A 19,493-nucleotide genomic window follows, 5' to 3' on the forward strand; every position below is an offset into this window, starting at 1 on the left:
ATGCTTCCCTGCTTCTCTGATTCATCAGGGCAGCACAGTCACGGTCAGAGTGCCGATCAGTCCCCATGGACCGGCCCTTTCCCTCTTGTCTCTCGCTCTCTCTCTCTCTCTCTCTCTCTCTCCCTCTCTCTCTCCCTCCCTCTCTCCCCCTCTTTCTCTCCCCTTCTCTCTCTCCCCCCCCCCCCCTCTCTTTCCCTTTCTCAATTTTTCACTTAATTTAATCAAACGCTTAATTTGCTCTTGATGTGTTCATAGCTCTTGCGTGAGCATTTCCTTTAAAATTATTTGTGGTTTCTGTTTGTGTCCTCACCTTTGGTTGGTAAATTTTTTATACTTGCTGGTTTCTTTTGAATATCCTTTGTTCTTTTTTTGGTGTGTTTATGATCCTTATACAATGTTTCTTTGAACTCGTTGCTTGGTTTAACACTGCTTTGTGGAATGGTTTTATACTTTTATAATAAAAGGATACAAAAGTCTCTCTATCTATCTCTCTATCTCTCTATCTCTCTATCTCTCTATCTCTCTATCTCTCTATCTCTCTATCGCTCTATCTCTCTCCTCCCACTTTGCACAGCTGCCACTCGCTTCACACGCACGTAAGAGCGCCAGGTCTGTTGATCAGTCACTGGCGGTACGTGCTGTGTCTCTTGTTGCTTTTTCCCTTCTTCCTACCTTTTGGTCCTTTATGCTGTCCGAGTGTCGGTGTCCCTTTCTATCATCTTGTCTACTGAGCGAGAGAGGGAGAGACAGCGCGGTTAAAGTTAACCACTTTAGGTGGTTAACGGGATTTATTTATTTATTTCCCAGTTATTGTTGTTGTTGTTTTTTTTCATTTATTTAGGCTTTATAAACCTTTGTACCATTTATTGGTTATTTTTCGTTTAGTTACTTCAAATGGCTAGCAAGAATAGTCGAAGTAATGCCGGTCGTGACGCCGATGAGGTGTTAACAGATGAACACGGCATGTGTTTTGTCCCATCGGAAGATGTCTCGCTGGAGGAGACGCTCCTCGCAATCGGAGAATTGATCGGTTGTGAGAACATCCGGGCAGCGTCCCGAATGCACCACAAGGTGGTTGTTTTCGTTTCACGTGTCCGTTTCGCGCGCATCGTCGTGCAGAACGGACTCACCTTGGGTAATGGGACTAATGACCAGTTTGTTCCGGTTTCGCCATGGAACACTCCGGCCTCGAAGGTAATACTATCAAACGTTCTACCGACGCTGTCTAATGAGGAGATTCTTCAGAAGCTCGGTCAGTACGGTACTGTGGTGTCGAGAATTATCCAAGCCTCCATTCGCACCACAGACGGGAAGCTGAAGCATATCGAAACGTTTAGACGGTTTTGTTATGTTGTTTTGAAGGATGGTTTGACGCAATTGAATGTCTCTCTCGTCTTTAAGTCGTCAAAACGTGAGCACAGGATTTTTGCGGCAACGGAGAGGTTGATTTGTTGCGGGTGTAGTGCACATGGACACACCAGGCAGTATTGTCCTGATGGGGAGAAAACGTATGCCACAGCAGCCGACCAGCTCCCCCCCGTGACCATTACGGATGATTCTATAGATGATTCGCCTTCAGTGCAGGAATCTACGTCGGACCATCAAGGTACGGCTAAGAGTGGTGCTGATAAGACCCATACGGAGGTGCGTCGTGTAAGCGATGAGTCATCCAGTACAGCTGGCCATCGTGCAACCGATGAGTCAGCAAATGTAAGGGAGAAGCCTCTACCTGTAGAGGGAATGATTTGTGAGGCGCAGCAGATTGTAGATGCGGCGTCTCGGAAAAATCTGAAACGGTCACTTGTAAGTACGAGGAATGAGGACAAAGTTGTTAAAGTGTTGGTGGTGCAGACAGGAAGCAGTTTAAACGATTCAGACAGTCCTTCACATGAAGATCAGCAAGGTGGTGAAACTATGGCTGACATGATACCACCTGCTCAGGACGAAGTGGAACTTTTTCCTGAAGGTTGTAAATCAACCTGCGAAACCGAACAGCCTACTGATGACCATATCAATTCTAATGGGGAATGTAAAATACCCATTACCGCTAATAACGACTCCTTCCCCCCCCCCCCCCCCTCCCCATTGCAATGATGCATGAGGATAAAGAGGATGAAGAAGCTAAGGTAGATGGGGATGGAACAGGTGTTTCTGTACAGGTTCAGGAGGAACTCGTTACTAGCGTCACTGATGGAATTCTAACTACAGAGTCAGAGACACTGATCGGCCATGAGGAACCAGTGCCAATGGTTGACAGCCCCCCCCCCCCCCCTCAGGAGGAAGAGCAGCCTTTGGAGATCTCAAAAGAAAATATTGTCAGATTTTTGAAGGAAACTTTCAGACAAAGGCATGTACGAATTAAGGATCATTTTCCTAATATCCAGGCCTTCCTTGCAGCCGCAAAACCTTTGCTGCAAAGGAGCGATCATGTGGAAATCTCCGAACCTGAATTTCAGCGGCTGAGGAAAGCCATCACGAAGGCAAACAAGGAATTAAATGAGGAAGAGGACTTCACCCCCCCCCCCCCCCCCCCCCCCACTAAATGTTGTATCCTTAAATATAAATGGGAGTCGTGCCCCCTTACGGAGGGTGCAAACCATTCAAGCGGTTGGAAAAGAAAAGGCTGACATTATTCTCTTACAAGAGACCCACGCTACTAGTGCTCAAGTAGCCGATTGGGGGAAACTTTCTAAAGGGCAATGGTGGCTAAGTGGGTTCCCTACACCTCGGGCCGGTGTTGCCATTTGCCTAAGTCATAAGATTTGTGCTCAACAGGTTTCATTTAAAGAAATCTATAAAGGGCATTTGATCTCCGTAGAATTTCTTTACAATACCCAAAAGATTATAGTAGTGAATGTTTATGCACCGTGTGACCCAATGGAGAGGAAAATTTTCTTTCCCACGTAAAAACTCTGGACGCAACAGCTTTTATTTGTATCGCGGGAGATTTTAATTGCACAATTTGTCCGTCGATTGATAGGAATGGTCATGAGCCTCATGTTGCCTCGACGAAAGCTCTAGAGGACACCATCAACATCTTTCGGTTTAAGGATGTGTGGAGATCACAACACCCACTCTCACGCTGTTATACATGGTGTAGATGCAATGATGGTATTATGTCAATGGCAAGGCTGGACAGATTTTATGTGAACAAGCCAATGTTGAATGTGGTGTCTGTCTCCAAAATTTTACCAACTGGATTCACAGACCACAGTTTGATCTCAATGTCCTTTAAGTTACCCTTTCCACCCGGTGGTAGTGCTTACTGGTCTTTGAATACTCGTCTCTTACATGACAAGGAATTTAATGAGGCCTTTCACGTCGTGTGGGAGTAAATTCGCTCCTCCAGACCTGAGTATGATAGTCTCCGGCTATGGTGGGACATTGCAAAGTCCCAAATTAAGAACTTCTGTCAACAATATAGTGCATACACCACTAAAATCCAATCAATATCAATCCATCAGTTAAAATCTGAAATTATATCGTTAGAACAGAATGTTGACGAGGTTGGGAGAGGTGCACGTGACCAACTAATATGGGCAAAGAAAGCCGTGCTGGAGGAAGCGGTACGGCAACGGGCGATGGGTGCCTTGGTCCGAATACGAATGAGCTATTTAACTCTGGACATGCCAAACAAAGAGTTCTTTAAGTTGGAGTCTTCCCTCAAAAGGTCACAACAAATTCATACTTTACTCACTCCCAATGGGTCGCTGGTGACCTCCCAGCAGGTGATCAGGTGTACTCTGAAAGGGTTCTATTCTAACTTGTATTCTCCTCAGAACGTGGACAATGAGGTGATACGAGAGTTAACTGCTGGGCTTCCGAGTGTCGAGGAGGATGAGCGATGCATGCTCGATTCCCCAATTTCGGCTGATGAACTTGAAGCAGCTGTGCGGAGCCTGAAAGATGGGAAAGCTTCTGGAATAGATGGCCTGCCTGCAGAATTCTACAAGACCTTCTGGGCCCTGACTTACTCGATGTACTCGATGAAAGCATACGTGCCGGAGAACTTCCAATGTCTTGTAGACGAGCAGTCGTTTGTTTGCTACCAAAAGCTGGGAATCTTCAACTGGTTGATAACTGGCGACCTGTCTCCTTATTGTGTGTTGATTACAAGATTCTCTCTAAAGTACTTGCTAATCATATGAAGACTGTGATCAGTTCAGTTATACACCCGGACCAGACCTACTGTGTGCCTGGAAAATCTATTTATGATAATATTTTTTTGGTAAGAGATATTATTTCATGCAATAATTTCCTGTGTGATGATTTTGGACTGCTGTTTCTTGATCAAACAAAGGCCTTCGATTGTGTTGACCACAAGTACCTTTTTTCTGTCCTGAAAGGAATGGGGTTTGGTGAAACCTTCACCTCTTATGTGAAACTCCTGTATACTAATACTCAATGTATGATAAAGATCAACAATAGGTTATGCTCTCCCTTTCCTTTCCAACTGGGTATTCGCCAAGGGTGCCCCCTCTCTGGGCTTTTATATATAGTCGCCCTTGAACCACTCCTTCGGTCTATTAGACAGCAAATACCTCAGGGAATGAGAAGTATAGAAGGAGCAGAATTTGTGCAGACGGCTTATGCTGATGATCTGTGTTTTGATTAGAAGCTCCAATGATGTCTCTGCTTTACAACGTTGTATGCGAGATTTCTCTGCAGCCTCTTCCGGTGGGATCAATTGGAATAAAAGTACAGCATTATGGTGTGGCAAAGGCAATCTCTCTTGTGTATCACCACCCTCACTCCCACACAACCTGGTCTGGAGAACGGATGGGCTTAAATATCTTGGAGTGCATATTGGTAATCGTGAAACAGAAATGAAAAATTGGGAAGGAGTGCTGGAACAAATTATGCACAGATTGAAAGCATGGGAAGGACTGCTGAGGTCCATCTCCTATCGAGGCCGTACCCTTGTCATAAACAATCTGGTTGCAACAAAATTATGGCACAGAATTATTGCTTTACAGCCATCAAACCAACTAATTATGGCTACTCAGTGAATGCTGGTAAACTTCTTTTGGAGTGGCTACCATTGGCTGAGGCCTGAGATATTGTACTACCCCCGGAAGGAAGGTGGCCAGGGCATTGTTGATATCTCTGGCCGGGTTGTGGCTTTCGGCTGCAGTCTCTGCAGAGACTACTGTTTGCTGAACAGCTGCCCTGGCGGCCCTTTGCATTTTTTCTGTTACAACAGTCTGGTAGACTGAGATATGATCGGCAGCTTCTTTTGATAGACCTCGAGCATATAAATTTTGCCTCTCTTCCGAGATTCTATCAGAGTTTATTGGACACTTGGAAAAGGTTTGACGTCCACCGCTTCCTTGAGGGCTATAATTGTCGAATGTTCCTTCAAGAACCCCTTTTCTTCAATAACTTTTTTCCTGGTATCCCTCATAGCCATGCCCTGATTAAAAAATTTATCCAAGGAGGGATTAACAAAGTATGTGATCTGAGAGATACATCTGGAGTTAAGGGTTTGGTGGCAACCTCAGTTGGATCTCGGTCTGTCCGACTTGGAGACCAAGTTGTACGTATCGTCATTAGGAAATTTAGACAGCTAAACATCGGCTGGGAAGGTGTTGGTAACATTGAGGACTTTCGGTTTGGTTTCCCTGAAATCAAAGTGCTCATTTCTTCTTCTCTTCAGCCGGAGATTGAACACACCCCCCCTTTTCATCTTGTAACTAAGATTGGAATCCGTGATCTCTCTCGACAAAATAAGAATGTACCCCTCTCTGGGAGAACACGAGTAACTTTGTGGTCAGAGCGGTTAGGGTCGGGTTCTCCGTCTACTCCCCTTTGGCCTCACATGTACACCTTACCAATACATGGTGTGTTAGCGGATATACAATGGAGGTTAGCACACTGGGCGCTTCCCTCCAATATTTTTGTTCACCGTATTAACAGCTCACTGCCGGAAACTTGTCCGTTCTGTGATCAGAAAGAGGATTTGTTTCATGCTTATGTACAGTGTCGTAGACTGACATCGCTTTTCTTGTTCCTTGAATATCTTTTTCACCAACTGTCCTTCCCTTTCAATATGCATATGTTTATATTTGGTGCGTCTTCCAGGCCCACATGTAGAGACGTGGGTGTTCTTCTCAATTTTTTGGTTGCTGTTGCAAAATATGCAATACATAAATCTCGGAAAATTAAAATAGATAATGGCTATGGCTCTGATGCTATTTCTATTTTTAAAGGGTTTGTCTCAACACGACTCAAGCTAGAATTTGATTTCTTTGTCAGTAATGGAAACGTCCAACTTTTTGAGAGAAAGTGGTGTATTGGCAATGTTTTGTGCTCACTCGATGATTCAAAAGTGGTAATTACTTTATAATTCCTGATTGTTTTGACTTTTTTTTTCTTTGGAACTGATTGCTTGCATATATGTTTCTTCCTGTGTCCTTGAATACATTTCTCTCTCTCTCTCTCGCTTAGTTTTTCACTTAATTTGCTCTTGATGTATTCATAGCTCTTGCATGAGCATTTCCTTTAAAATTGGTTGTGGTTTTGTTTGTGTCTCCACCTTTGGTTTGTAAAATATATATTTTTGTACATTTGCTGGTTTCTTTTAAATACCCTTTGCTCTTTTTGTGGTGTATTCATGATCCTTATGCAATTTCTTTAAACTGGTTGCTTTGTTTTTTACAACTGCTTTATGAAATGGCTTTACATTTTTTTATAATAAAAGGACACAAAAGTCAAGTCAGTCTCAGTCTCAGTCTGTCTCAGTCTCAGTCTCAGTCTCAGTCTCAGTCTCAGTCTCAGTCTCAGTCTCAGTCTCAGTCTCACTCTCTCTCTCTCTCTCTCTCTCTCTCTCTCTCTCTCTCCCATGGCCTTGAATTTGTGAAGGCACACCACCCTAGATGTGGTGGATCTCTGGGTTGCTCCTGGGAGATCAATCCGCTGTCTCCGTGCCACGGGCTTGTTCAAGAGAACTGTCTGGGGCTATACAACAACAACTACAACAACACTCTTCTTAATGTTTTACAAAATCGAAATAACCAATATCTTAATCGCGTGACCGTGTGTGTGTGTGTATGGGTGTGTCAGTGTATTTGGGCATATTGTACTTTTGTAAGTATCTCGTTCCAAGAACATTTTGAACCACCTTCAAAATCCAAATTCTAATCGATAAATCTACTTAAACCTCATCCTAACAGCATTTCAAGAAAAAAATCGGAACACTGTATCACGAGGACACGCCAACAGAGCAGAGATTTGAAAAGAAGGGTAAATTGCCTTGTGTAACCATCTCCTAACATGAGAATGCAACACATGGCCAAGGATTCAATTTAAATCTTCGCGTGGCGCTCTGTGCCTTGTGCTTTCGCGCTCTATTCTTTTTCATTTCCATGTCAAAAATAGATGGGATGAGAAGTGTAAATATATGATAGAAGCACCACTAAAAAAGCCAGCCGAGGGAAATCAAAAAGCAGCGGACATTTCAGATCAAAATCCATTCTATTCAACTCTCATCATCCTGAACAACAAACAAAGCAGCTTAAATATAATAATTCAAAACATGATCAGGGTCAGCATCAATTCCACTGGTACCTGTGCGTCAGATGGTGGATAATTTTTTTTATTTAAAAAAAAATATTCCTAGTTCTCACCTAAAGGGAGGTGACAAGATGCGATCCAACGCTCCACCGACAAAAGGTCGACAACTCTCAGAATGCCTTAATTTAGCGAATAAAACAGGACGACAATGGAGCAACAACGAAGAAAATGAAATGAAATGATGAACAAAACGATCGAGGCTCATATTAACCGTGAGTGAACAAATACCTCTGCAAGAGAGCGATGGAATTGGCGAGCGCGAGAAGCCTCTGGTCGTGTGGCTGCACAAGGGAAACACGCATCAGAGAGAGAGAGAGAGAAAAGAAAAAAATATTATGCAAGCTTAGGATGACAGTGGGGTGGAGAGGCAAGAAGGGAGGAGCGGATTGGAATGTCGAGAGATCTGGAGAAGAAAGATTCATTCCCACCAATACTCTACGGGCTATACCCTCCTCTGCCTTCCGCTGTCTCATCTCCCAAATAATGAAGCTAAATGAATGCGAGTAAAAGAAATGGCCTTTTAAGTGCACATCAATGTGTGGAATGCATGCGTTAAATAAATCAGATTTTGCAAATAATTTGACCTCCTGTAACTCTGGTCATAAAACATTAAAATTACAATCGCCAGATAGAAGGCGTCCATTTTGTTGGTCTTTACCTGGGAGTAACCTGGCTCATCTCATCCTGTCCAGGCTCATCTAATCCAGGCTCATCCTGGGAGTAACCTGGCTTTACCTGGAATCGAAGGCTCATCGTTGAATTTGCACATTGGCTATGTCGGCCTACATTTTGCAGGAAAGAGATGTAACGATGGTGATAGGAGAAATGAGAAAATCAATAGACTACATGAGACTCAAATCTGGAGTCAGGAGATCATAAAATATGTTGTCAGAATGGAACATCAATAAAGCGGGCAGGCCCAAAAGCTTTCCAACTTCAGAAATGCACTTTCCCACTAATCCTGTACACAATATCACCTCCAAAACTTACTTTCCATACTCTACTCCCCCACCGCCTTATTAAGCCTGGACTTGGCTTAACGGTTAAGATTGAGATCTCAAGTTCCAGAATCCTGTCATTCCATTGCACTTTACACCAGGTGGGTTGACTCAGCTTGTCCTACTCCTGAGGTCGGCAGAATGAGTACCAGCTTCCTGGGATGAATGAGCCATCGAGTATCCTGCTTCGGTGTGGTGACCCGTCCAGGATTGTGCCCAATAGCCAGGAAACTGCTTCGACAGCCACATGCATCTTAAGATGCAAAAACCAGTGGTCATCGTCGTAATGTGTGATTTCAAAAATAATTTTACTGTACTACAATTTTCAACTCCTGGTGTTATTCTTGCAAGGTTGCAAGGATAACTAGCTTGCAGCAAACTAGTCAATAAACACCCAGATGTTTGCTTCACATCTTTCTGGGACAGGTTAAAATTGCTATGTTTGAGCATGTATTCGGTTTGTTCACCTCTTGAGTCATCCTACCTATCCCGTTATAAATACGAGTTCCCTAACAAGGAACTTCGATGCAGGAGGAGGCCATTAGGCCAATCGAAGCCTATGCAAGTATAGCCAAATGATGGTTGTCTTTCTGTGTTCTATCCCTTTTAAATGCTGAGCGTCAAGCAAGGAAGCAGCACGTTCCATTTTAAAATTCCTTGGAACGACAAGACCAGGGCTCCAACTGCTGACCTCCGAGACTTAGAGCAGATGTTCTAACGATTAGTCTAACCATTATGCCATGGAGTCCGCTGCTCTCATGTTCCCCATGCCAATTGCTCTCCCAACTGCTCCTCTGTTGTATCCCTCTGTGCTGCTGCCAATGGGTTTCCCTCCATTTTCCACTATGTTCTTTCTGTTGTGTTATATTTGGATCCATTACATGTTTTACCTCTTCCATGAGCCTCGACCTTGCATGCAAAAAACTTGGGACAAGTAGCTCTATACCCCCATCCAATGGAAGGCATGCTCCCAGCTACAATATCCATTGCTGCACTGCATCAGAACTGAGGTTGTTCATTAAATCCAACCCCGTCATTGATCAACCCTGACTAGTCACCGAAGTGGAGAGCACACTTCCAGCTGAGATATCCTGCTTTTCCCTTTAAGACTTTGGTCCTTCCCCAACCTCACCTGTTGGCACGTTTTATGTATCAACTCGTACTTTGTCTGTGCCAAACCTAACCTCACTCAACACCTTTGTCTCTTTTCTTCCATATGGATATTGCCTTGCTGAATATATCCAATTTTTCTTTTTCAACCAAACTGTTTGTCAGTGTCCCTGGCATTTCTGTCTTTCTGTCTCTCCTTTGCGTGTCTGTCCCTGGCTCTTGTCCACCCGTTAATTCTGCTCCATTGTAAGTAAAATACCTCCTTGCACCCTCTGATATCTAGCTTTTCCGTGTATTAAAACTGGAAGGATTTGTCACTGATAGGCCTTAATCATACTCCTAGAAAGTATCTGATTTAATTTAATACTAACCACATTATTCCTTGGCTCTTCTCCTTGCAGAAAGGCTGAAGTTGACAGTCCACTTCCTTAGTTATGGGTTATCATCAGTTAATGCTGTCAGGGGAACAGTTTCTGAGTTGGTATCTAAAAACAGATACATTTGCAAATGGGTAGATGACTTAGGGTCACCACGAAAAATTAAGAATTAAAAGAGGAGTAAAACCGAGATGAACTGGAGAGGAGTAGGAGCAAGGATGTGCCACGTAAACACAAAATAACTTTGCTAAATAGAATCACAAGCAAGAAAATCTCAATTTCTGGAAGAAAAAAAAAATGCCGATTACCATCCATGACATTGCCAGCTCTCGCTTGGTAATACATTCGGAGCACTGGAAATTATAGGAATTATATTCATATGAAGACCTGAGTCAAGTGAACTGGTACATACCATACATACCATCTGTCCTTCGTTTCCCTGGATTGTCATAGAAATTGGCTAAGGCCCCTTGAAGAAGTGCGCCAAATATCCCAGTCCAGCCAAGCTCACACGATCCGATCGTCTACACAAGGTGATGCCAACACCCTGTATATGTTATACACAAGATGTACACACACACGGTGTTCAATGACAGCTTGCAGGCTGTGTAGGCGATACTGTTCTGGGCGAGGCCGTGAGGCAGATCCCATGCGCAATGTGAACTTTAAAGTCGAGCCTGCATTTATATGTGCCCTGATATTATTAGTAGGCTGAGGTTGCTGTGTGCGATATCACAATTCACAATTAGGCTTACGCAATGCAATTGCTAGCCTGCCTAAGTACTTGCCCGTGTAAATGGGACGGATTAAAAGTTCAAATTGTGTGTGTGATGCACATCAGCAGACGTGTCATCAGCTAAACAGTAAACTAAACAGAGAAACAATGCAGATCATCATGTGTTATCTTCATCTTTGCTTTGGCTAATTGACCAGACTGCTAATTGTGAAATGAAAAATATTATCACGTATGTAATGGTGCATGGTGCGCTGACAGGTTGGCCGAGAGCTGGGATTCCTAATCCTCGGGTCGTGGATCGCCGGCACCATGAGTAAATTCCAACTTGAAAAAATCCCAGTTTTTGATGGAGGTTTCTTCTTGTCGGAAGCCTTTCACTCACTCACCGCAGGCATGTTGGTGGTCTTTCTGTCTTCCACCGACTCCTCTCCAGCCTTGCTCCCCCAGCCCTGTCTGTGCTCTGTCCCCCAAGTACTCCTACAGGTCGCACAAGATCTGCCAGCAACCCTCTTAGGGTTAAACTGCCAAAATCAAGACTCTCTGCTCACCTCTCTTTCATTCCTCTTTTCTCCCACCTCTGGAACAAACTCCCTCACTCTCTTCAATCCCACTCCTCCCTCCAGGTCTTTAAAACAGCTGTTCACCACCATCTCTTATCTTCCCCCATCCAAAACCTTGATCTTTTCTACCCCTGTTAATTCACCCCAGATCCACTTTTCTGAAATAACGACTTCTTTCCTGGAAGTTCAAGCAGTGTCCATGTGTTTTTTTTTACCTCTCCCACCCTCCACCGCCTTCCCAGGCCTCCTCCCCCCAAGCCCTCTACCTCCCACAGATCTCCCTATGTCCCTGCTCTCAAATGTTGTACTTGTGTGCTTCCCCCTCTCCCCATCTTGTCTCCTGCTCCCTTCATTGTCTTATGTGTCCGTTTTTTATTCTTCTTCTTATTATTATTAATGTTAGCTCTTACACGAGCCTCGATCTTGTATACAAACAAAAAAGAAAAAAAGTATTTTCTATGACAATTTTTTTTATCGTAGGTACCGGTACCATTTGGGTCGCGACGCGAATGTGATTTCGAATTTTGGGTCGTGGTCAAAAAAGTTCGGGAACCACTGGCCTAGAGGTACACACAATCACCTCTAAGCTGTATAGCCTGGTTTGAAATCCCAGACCTAACTATAAACTGTCATCCTGGTGTTTCACAGTCAGGGTAATAGTTCAATGCGTGTGCCGGTCCTTGGATGGCCGTCCTGTCTGCCGGCATTAGCTGGTGGACGTTAAAGACCACTCGGCTTACTTCGCGAAGAGTAGGCGAGCAATCGCCGGCACCCTGAACAAATTCCAAATTCATGTCCCAACTATTGCTGTGAAAGAAATGGCAAAGCAACCGGTAGAACCCTTGCTTAGGTAGCTGTTTCGGTGGCACCGACGATCTGTGAAGGGCATGGAACATCAAAGAGAGAGAACGCTTTAAAGTATCATGGTGGCATTGCAAAGCCTTGTGCGGAAAAGTAGGCAAATCCAGGGGAAATTACCACATTATCCACAACATAAGCTACTAGGGGTTGGCAAGTGCACAACTAATCAATTGAAAATATAGGTATTCCATGTGTCTGGCTAATCGGCTCACACAAACTTGACATTCAATCAGGGACCTGCAAAGGTAAGACCTGGCAGCCTCAACAGAAAATGCTGGGGAATTCCATAATTTCAAAATACTACTTGACGGTACCTACTTAAAAAAATTATGTGAAGCGAAAAATTTGATTAGGATCAGGAGTAGTAATGCACTTTTTGTGAGGTTTGACTTTGTTTTCCCTTTCATGATCATCAACTCCCTTTTGGTGTTACTACTAGAAAGAATTAAACTCCAATTACAGTAATATCAAATCTTCTGTGATTAATACACTATTTAACTATAACGACACTCGGTAGGGCGGATACTCCCACCAGGCTGAACAGTTTATGTTTTGTATCCCACCGACAGATCTGGATCCAGACCTGAAACAAAATCTCATCGGATTGTTCTTGTCACTTACCCAACTCATTCACCTAATTTTGTCATAATTCGTCCACAACTTTTTTGAGATATCGTGCTATGTATCGTTTTTGCCATATCTCTCAATGGTAAAAAAAAAAATCACTTAAAAAATTATCCGATCCAGATCCAGATCATCACCAAAATCGAATCATTTCCTCCTTGTCAAATTCCCATTCTCTCCACCAAATTTCGACTGAATTCGTCCACATTTTGAAATATGATCCTACATATCGTTTTTGACCCCATCTCTCAATGGTGAAGAATCACTTGTGATTTCAAAAAAATTCTCGTAATGGGATCCGGATTTGGAATCTTCACCAAAATTGAATCAATTCTTCTTTGTCCGACACCCACCTGTCCACAAAGCTTCGTCCCAATCCGTTTATAACTTTTTCAGATATCGAGCTATATATCGCTTTTTGCCATTTCTCTTAATGAAGAATCACTTAGAAATTCGCAGATCCAGATCAGAATCCGGATCTTCACCAAAAGCTAATCATTTCGACCTTGTCACATACGCAATCTCTCCAATAAATTTCATCTGAATCCATCCACAACTTTGAGATATCTTGTTCACAAACAGACAAACAGGCAAACAAACAGACAAACAGATAAACAAACAGACAAACAGATAAACAAACATACAGACAGACAAACAGACAACCAAACAGACAAACAGACAAACCTACAGACAAACAGACAGGCAAACAAACAGGCAGACAAACATAGATAGACAAACATACAGACAAACAGACAGACAAACAGACAGACAGACAGACAAACAGATAAACAAACAGACAGACAGACAGAGAGACAAACAAAGACAGACAAACAGACAGAGAGATAAACAAACAGACAGACAAACAAACACACAGACAAACAGATAGACAAACAAACAGACAGATAGACATTATCTGAAACATGGGTGAAAACATAACCTACATCCACCATTAGTGGCAAAGGTAAAAATTAATGACATTTACCCCTTCCTCCTGGAATTGCAATCATCACATTTGCACTCATTGCCAAATGAAATTGAGATTATTTTAAAGATGAGTAACGACACTGATGGATTTCTAATGACGTGAGCAATTCCACAATAAGTGCTTGTGACAGCATACATAATCCATCCAAGAAGTCAACCATTATTCATGAATTTTTAAACATGTTGGAGAGTTCATCCATGCCTTTATGGTTGTCATAATGGGATGTCCTGAACCGATGCATTTCCTTGGTTACATTCATCTTCATCCAGCAAGTGTGTCAAACCCCTTTCAAATTCAATTGTTAGGAAATAATATAATCCGAATAAAAATACAATGCATGAAATTTTAACAAAGACAAAAGAGTCACAGCATTGTAAGCATACTTTTCTCTACCATTGAAGGTTAATCTTGAATGCTGTGCTAAATAATAATAATAAATATAATGATAAATATAATAATACAGTAAATATAATAATAAATGAATAATATAAATAATCATAATAATATAAATAATAATAATAATAATAATAATAAATAAATAATATAAATATTAATATAAATAATAAATATAATAATAAATCTAATAGTAAATATAATAATAATAAATATAATAATATAATAATATACGAGTCCAAGTATTGTCGTATAAAACGGATTGCCGAACGAGCTTCACACTCCGAGGAGTTCAATTCAATATGACGGTATTCGTTATACGTGCGGGGAAGAAGAGACCGAAGAGCGCTTACCTTCACGGATCCCACCGGCAGTCTTCACACCTGCATAAATGAACTCAAACAACACGAAAGTAAAATATACAAAAATACCGGATTTATTCAAGAAAATGCCGGTAACAAAGAAAAATGCACAATAAATGAAACTATATTCCTAAATTGGAGTTCCTCCATACAGACCTGAATACAGACAAAGGATAAAATAACTGAAAACAAAGATGTGTTATTTGTGTGGCCCTTTCTCCAATTGGCTGGGGTGTCTCGTCAGGAATCGTCAAGATCGTCTGAGGCCTTGGCGTCTTTGCCGCGAAACACGCTCCTTGGCACAAAGTAGGCCTCCCAAGCGAAGCGAACGAGCTTGGCGTGCAGCTCGCTCTTCCAGCCGTGCTTGTCCATATGATCTCTGTAAGGAAACCGCAGCTCTCCCTCCGCAGTTCCCCTCCTCAAGACCACTCGCAAGATGTCCTCCTCACGACAACTAGCAAGATCTCGGAACACGACCGTTCGCGATGAAGCTTCCTTGCGCAAAAGCAATAGCGACTGTTCACCAACAAAGTCCGGACCCAAGAGATAAGAGAATGACCGTTCACCACCAGTTCCAAAAATGAGAAGGGCGAGAGGACATCGATGCTGTGAGAGCCAAAATGTGTCCGTTCGCTATTGGATCCAGAATCAGAAGGAGCGAGAAGGGAAATGTCCGCCGCTTCAATTATTTTGTATGCGCGGCTCTGACGTCATCCTTGCCTGCTTCACCAATCCCATAGTCCCATCTTACCAGTCCTCTATGCCAATCAAATCCCTGTCCAATCACTGCTCTTCGGGGTGTGGCTCCACTGAGCATTTGTGCCTCGGCACTCACCAAGTCGGTGTTATCAGCGATAGTGCTTGATGCCTGGTTTCTGGTTGGTTTTTAATTAGTGTGGTTAATGGAAGATTTCATACTAGGTGTCTGTAGTGCGGTGTCATAAGGAACATAGGAAAAAAATACAGAGGCAATTACAAACAGGGAATTAATTACCCATAATCCCTTGATAATTAACAAGCCCCACCCCTCTGATGGGGACAAAGATACAAGCTTACCCGACATCTGGTCTACACAAATTACCTACTTATGATACATCGAAGGGCTTCTTCTTCTTCAAGACAGTCAGAGCACACCACTCCATATGATCCTTAAATTATCCTTAATGGACTTGACATCCTTAAAAAGAGGTTGTTAAGCCAGCTCAACACATTGATATTCAAAATATATTTCAAGACAGTGTGCTTTTGTCTGAGGTGGGTGAATTATCAAACATTACTTGCCTTGATGGTTTTCTGATGTAAAAAATACTGCCTTGAGCTTACAACGGCCTGGTAAAGCTATTACAACTTGCGGACAAGTTTTTAAAAAGCTTTAATGAGATATACTTTATGATTATAAATATGGTAGGTAGTTTTGGCTTATTTTGAAAATAGAATGAATAATCACCTCCTCTCCCACCCTCACACCCCTTCCAACCCACCACCGCACCACCACCCCTCCACATCCCCACATTCACACACTAAATTATTTTTCACATTTCATGGTGTTTTCAAGTGTGTGAGTGTGTGTGAGTGTGTGTGTGTGTGTGTGTGTGTGTGTGTGTGTGTGTGTGTGTGTGTGTGTGTGTGTGTGCATGTGTGTGTGTGTGTGTCTCGTTTGTCGTAATCTCCACTAGCAGAGTAACCACCCTAAGGGGCGACCCGACGGGCGATCTTGTTCCAAGCGTAAAACACGTTTTTCTGACATCGGATATTTCCTGCTGACACAACTACTTTGACTTGGATTTCTTGCTGATTTCTGTTCAACTTAGGTGTCCTTGGTTTTTGAGGCATCTCAATTTTCCAGAAAAAAAACCCCATCAAACGTCACCCTAGCTAACAATACCCACAACCAACCCACACCCCCCTCTTTCCCCTCCCATCCACCATCCCCTCACAATCCTCCATCAAGCATCAACCCCACACCCCTCCCCCACACTTCACTTCCCCCACAATCCCCCTTTAACCGTCATCCTAGCTAGGAATACCCATGACCATCCCGCACCGCTAACCCTAACTCCACCACCCCTCACAATCCCCTATCAACCGTTACCCGAACTAACAATGCCCACGACCACCCCACAAGCCTCACCCCCCCCCCCCCCCCCTTTTCATTATCCCCAATCAGTATTGGAATTCGAGCTTGTAATGTGCCGTTTCTCCATGTACCATCACCGGCAGGATCACGGTGAGTTCACAATGTGACATCACTGGCAATCTCAAAAATTGACAGTCTAGGGTTTTTTCAGCACTTTGTAATTGGCAAATAAATTAAAAAAATCCTTCAAATTATACCGTGATTAATGTTTGCCAGTGGTTTTTTGGAAGAAAAAAAATTGCGTTTTGGTTCCCCTTTAACGGTATTTTGGGTCAGCAGGGTCTTTTCAGTCTTTGGGGTCTTTTCGGTTTTTGGGGTCTTTTCATTCTTTGGGGTCTTTACATTCTTTAGAGTTTTTGGGGACTTTAAGGATCTTTGGGGTCTTTGGGGTATTTTCAGTCTTTGGGGTCTTTAAGGATCTTTGGGGTATTTTGGGTCTGTGGGGTCCATTGGTTCTTTGGGTCTTTTTGACCTTTTGAGTCTTTAAAGGTCTTTGGGGTCTATTTGTCTTTTCAGTCTTTTTGGTATTTTGGGTCTTCAAGGATCTTTGGGATATTTTGTGTCTTTGGGGTATTTTGGGTCTTTGGGGTCTATTGTATCTTCACAGTCTTTTGGGTCTTTAAGGGTCTTTGGAGTATTTTGGGTGGTTGGGGTCTTATGGGTGCTCTGGGTCCTTTGGGTCCTTGGAATCTTTAAGGGTCTTTTGGGTCTTCAGGGTATTTTGGTTCTCTAGGGTCTTCGGGGTCTTTAAGGATCTTTTGGGTCTTCAGAGTATTTTGGGTTTTCATGGTCTGTTGGGTTCTCTGGATCTTTTGGGTCTTCGGGGTCTTTAAGGGTCTCTGGGGTCTTTTGGGTCCTCAGAGTTTCGGGGTTGTACAGGGTCTTAATACTCACAGACTTGGTCACACACCTGACCACTGAACACCTTGGCACACATTCATCGCTCGCACACCTCACCAACACACCTCTTCGCGCCCCCTCCTCGGTCACCTCCTCTGTGACAATCACAGGTGTGCTCTCACTCGCACACCCAACCACGTGCCTCACTACCAATTTCAGCGTGCATTCCCACACACGCTCTACCATTCCAGGTGTGCTTCCTTTCTCACCTGTCACAACCAACTCACGCTCCGTGTCACTCTTACTACTCTCACCTCCACTCTTGACAGCGCACTCACCCTTACTCTCGACAGCGCCCTCTTTCCTCATGCACCCGTCCGTTACACACCTTTCTCGCGCACACTCTCCCGTTACACCCTCTGTAACACTCACCACAGGTGTACACTCTTCCTTACTTTTGACAGCGCACTCTTTCCCCATGCACCTGTCCGTCACACATCTTTCTCGCGCACCCTCTCCCGTTACATCCTCTGTAACACTCACCACAGGCGTGCATTCTCCCTTTACACCCTCCGTAACACTCCTCACTACGCGCTTCCATGTGCTCCCTCGCACACGCGCTACGACCGACTCACTCTCGACAGCACCCTCACTCCTTGGCACGCACTTTTTCCTCACACACCCCAGAGTCGGACTTTCTCGCACACCTCCTTTTTCGCACACCAGACCTGTCGCACACTTCACCAACGGCCTCTCACGAACACCCGGGTCCATCTCGACCCCCAAGCTTATTAAATCACCTGGCGCATCGTACGCACGACCATATTGGTCACCACTTACACCGGGTCCTCTTTCTCTTCGCTTCTCCTCCATCACCTGCGAATCCCTCATCCGGTTAATGAGCACATCATCACGATCCGAACACAGACTTTGGACCAATTCTTTTACTTCCTCTTTGATCTCTTTCTTATCCCCTCTCCGTCGCTTCTTAATTTCGCTTACCCCTTCTTCCACTTCTTCTAATTTCTGCTTCACCTCTTTTATTTCCCGGTGCGTCTCCTCAAGCTCGTCCTCTAAGGCCACCTTGACCGTTTCTATGTGCGTCCTCACCTGCCGGTCCTTCGTCTCCATTACCTCTGTCACCTTGTCCAACCTCGTTGTCAGTCCCTCACGTACCGTCTGACACTCTTTTTTAATTACCCCTACGTCCTTTTTCATCTCCTTCTGTGTCGATTTTAAACCCTCTATTACAGCTGTGTTCTTCTTTACCTGGTCCCCCAACTCCTTTTGTCCCACTGTCAGTTGTTCTACTCCCAGCGTCAACTCCTCTATACCACCTTGCAATTTTACAGTCCCCTTTCTCACCTCCTTCTCCATGCGCTCCTCACAGTGCCTCACCTCCTCACACCTCCTCACTCACACCTCTTCTGATCTCCTCTCCCATCACTTGCATCTCCTGCCCAGATGCCACCCTCATCTGCTCCATTTCCTCCCTGTGAGCATCCAATTTAGTTTCTACCCCCATTCTGACCCCCTCTATCTGCTGCCCCATTTGTTTAACTTCCCTTTCCGCTTGGTCCCTCATGTCCCTCAATTTGCCTTCCATACTGTTTTCTAACCCCTCTAACCCCTTTTTCATCCCTTCCATTTGATTCTCTTGAGCGGCCATTCTGTTTTCTACCCCCGTTAGCCCATGTTTCACCCCTTTGATCCCATTGTCTAACCCCTCAAATTTAGCTTCTAGCCGTTCCCCCATTTCTCCCATTTTGCCCCCCATTTCTCCCATTTTGCCCCCCATTACCCCCAATTGCTCACTCTGAGCCCTTATTTGCTCACTCTGAGCATCCATCCGGTTCCCCATTTCGCTCCCCAATTGCTCACTATCAGCCCTCATTACCCCCATTTGCTCACTCTGAGCCTCTATACTGTTTTTCAAAC

At 43.8% G+C, this 19,493-nt stretch overlaps 1 protein-coding gene across 2 annotated transcripts in view; it reads right to left on the reverse strand.

Moving 5' to 3' along the window:
- Window positions 1-10,541, reverse strand: part of LOC137421667 (copine-4) — a 238,575-nt gene extending 228,034 nt beyond the window's left edge. Inside the window, exons 1-2 of one of the 2 annotated variants that reach the window (XM_068107941.2) lie at window positions 10,479-10,541; window positions 7,801-7,853 (exon numbers count right to left, since the gene is read on the reverse strand). The gene's annotated coding sequence lies outside the window, so the exon portion shown is untranslated. Of the gene's footprint in view, window positions 1-4,541; window positions 4,589-7,800; window positions 7,854-10,478 lie in introns of those variants that run through there. The other variant, XM_078773438.1, reaches the window with a different exon arrangement.
- Window positions 10,542-19,493: the final 8,952 nt, after the last annotated feature.

The sequence above is a fragment of the Myxine glutinosa genome, chromosome 2 (assembly GCF_964187855.1).
Source record: "Myxine glutinosa chromosome 2, kmMyxGlut1.1, whole genome shotgun sequence".
Lineage (NCBI taxonomy): Eukaryota > Metazoa > Chordata > Myxini > Myxiniformes > Myxinidae > Myxine > Myxine glutinosa.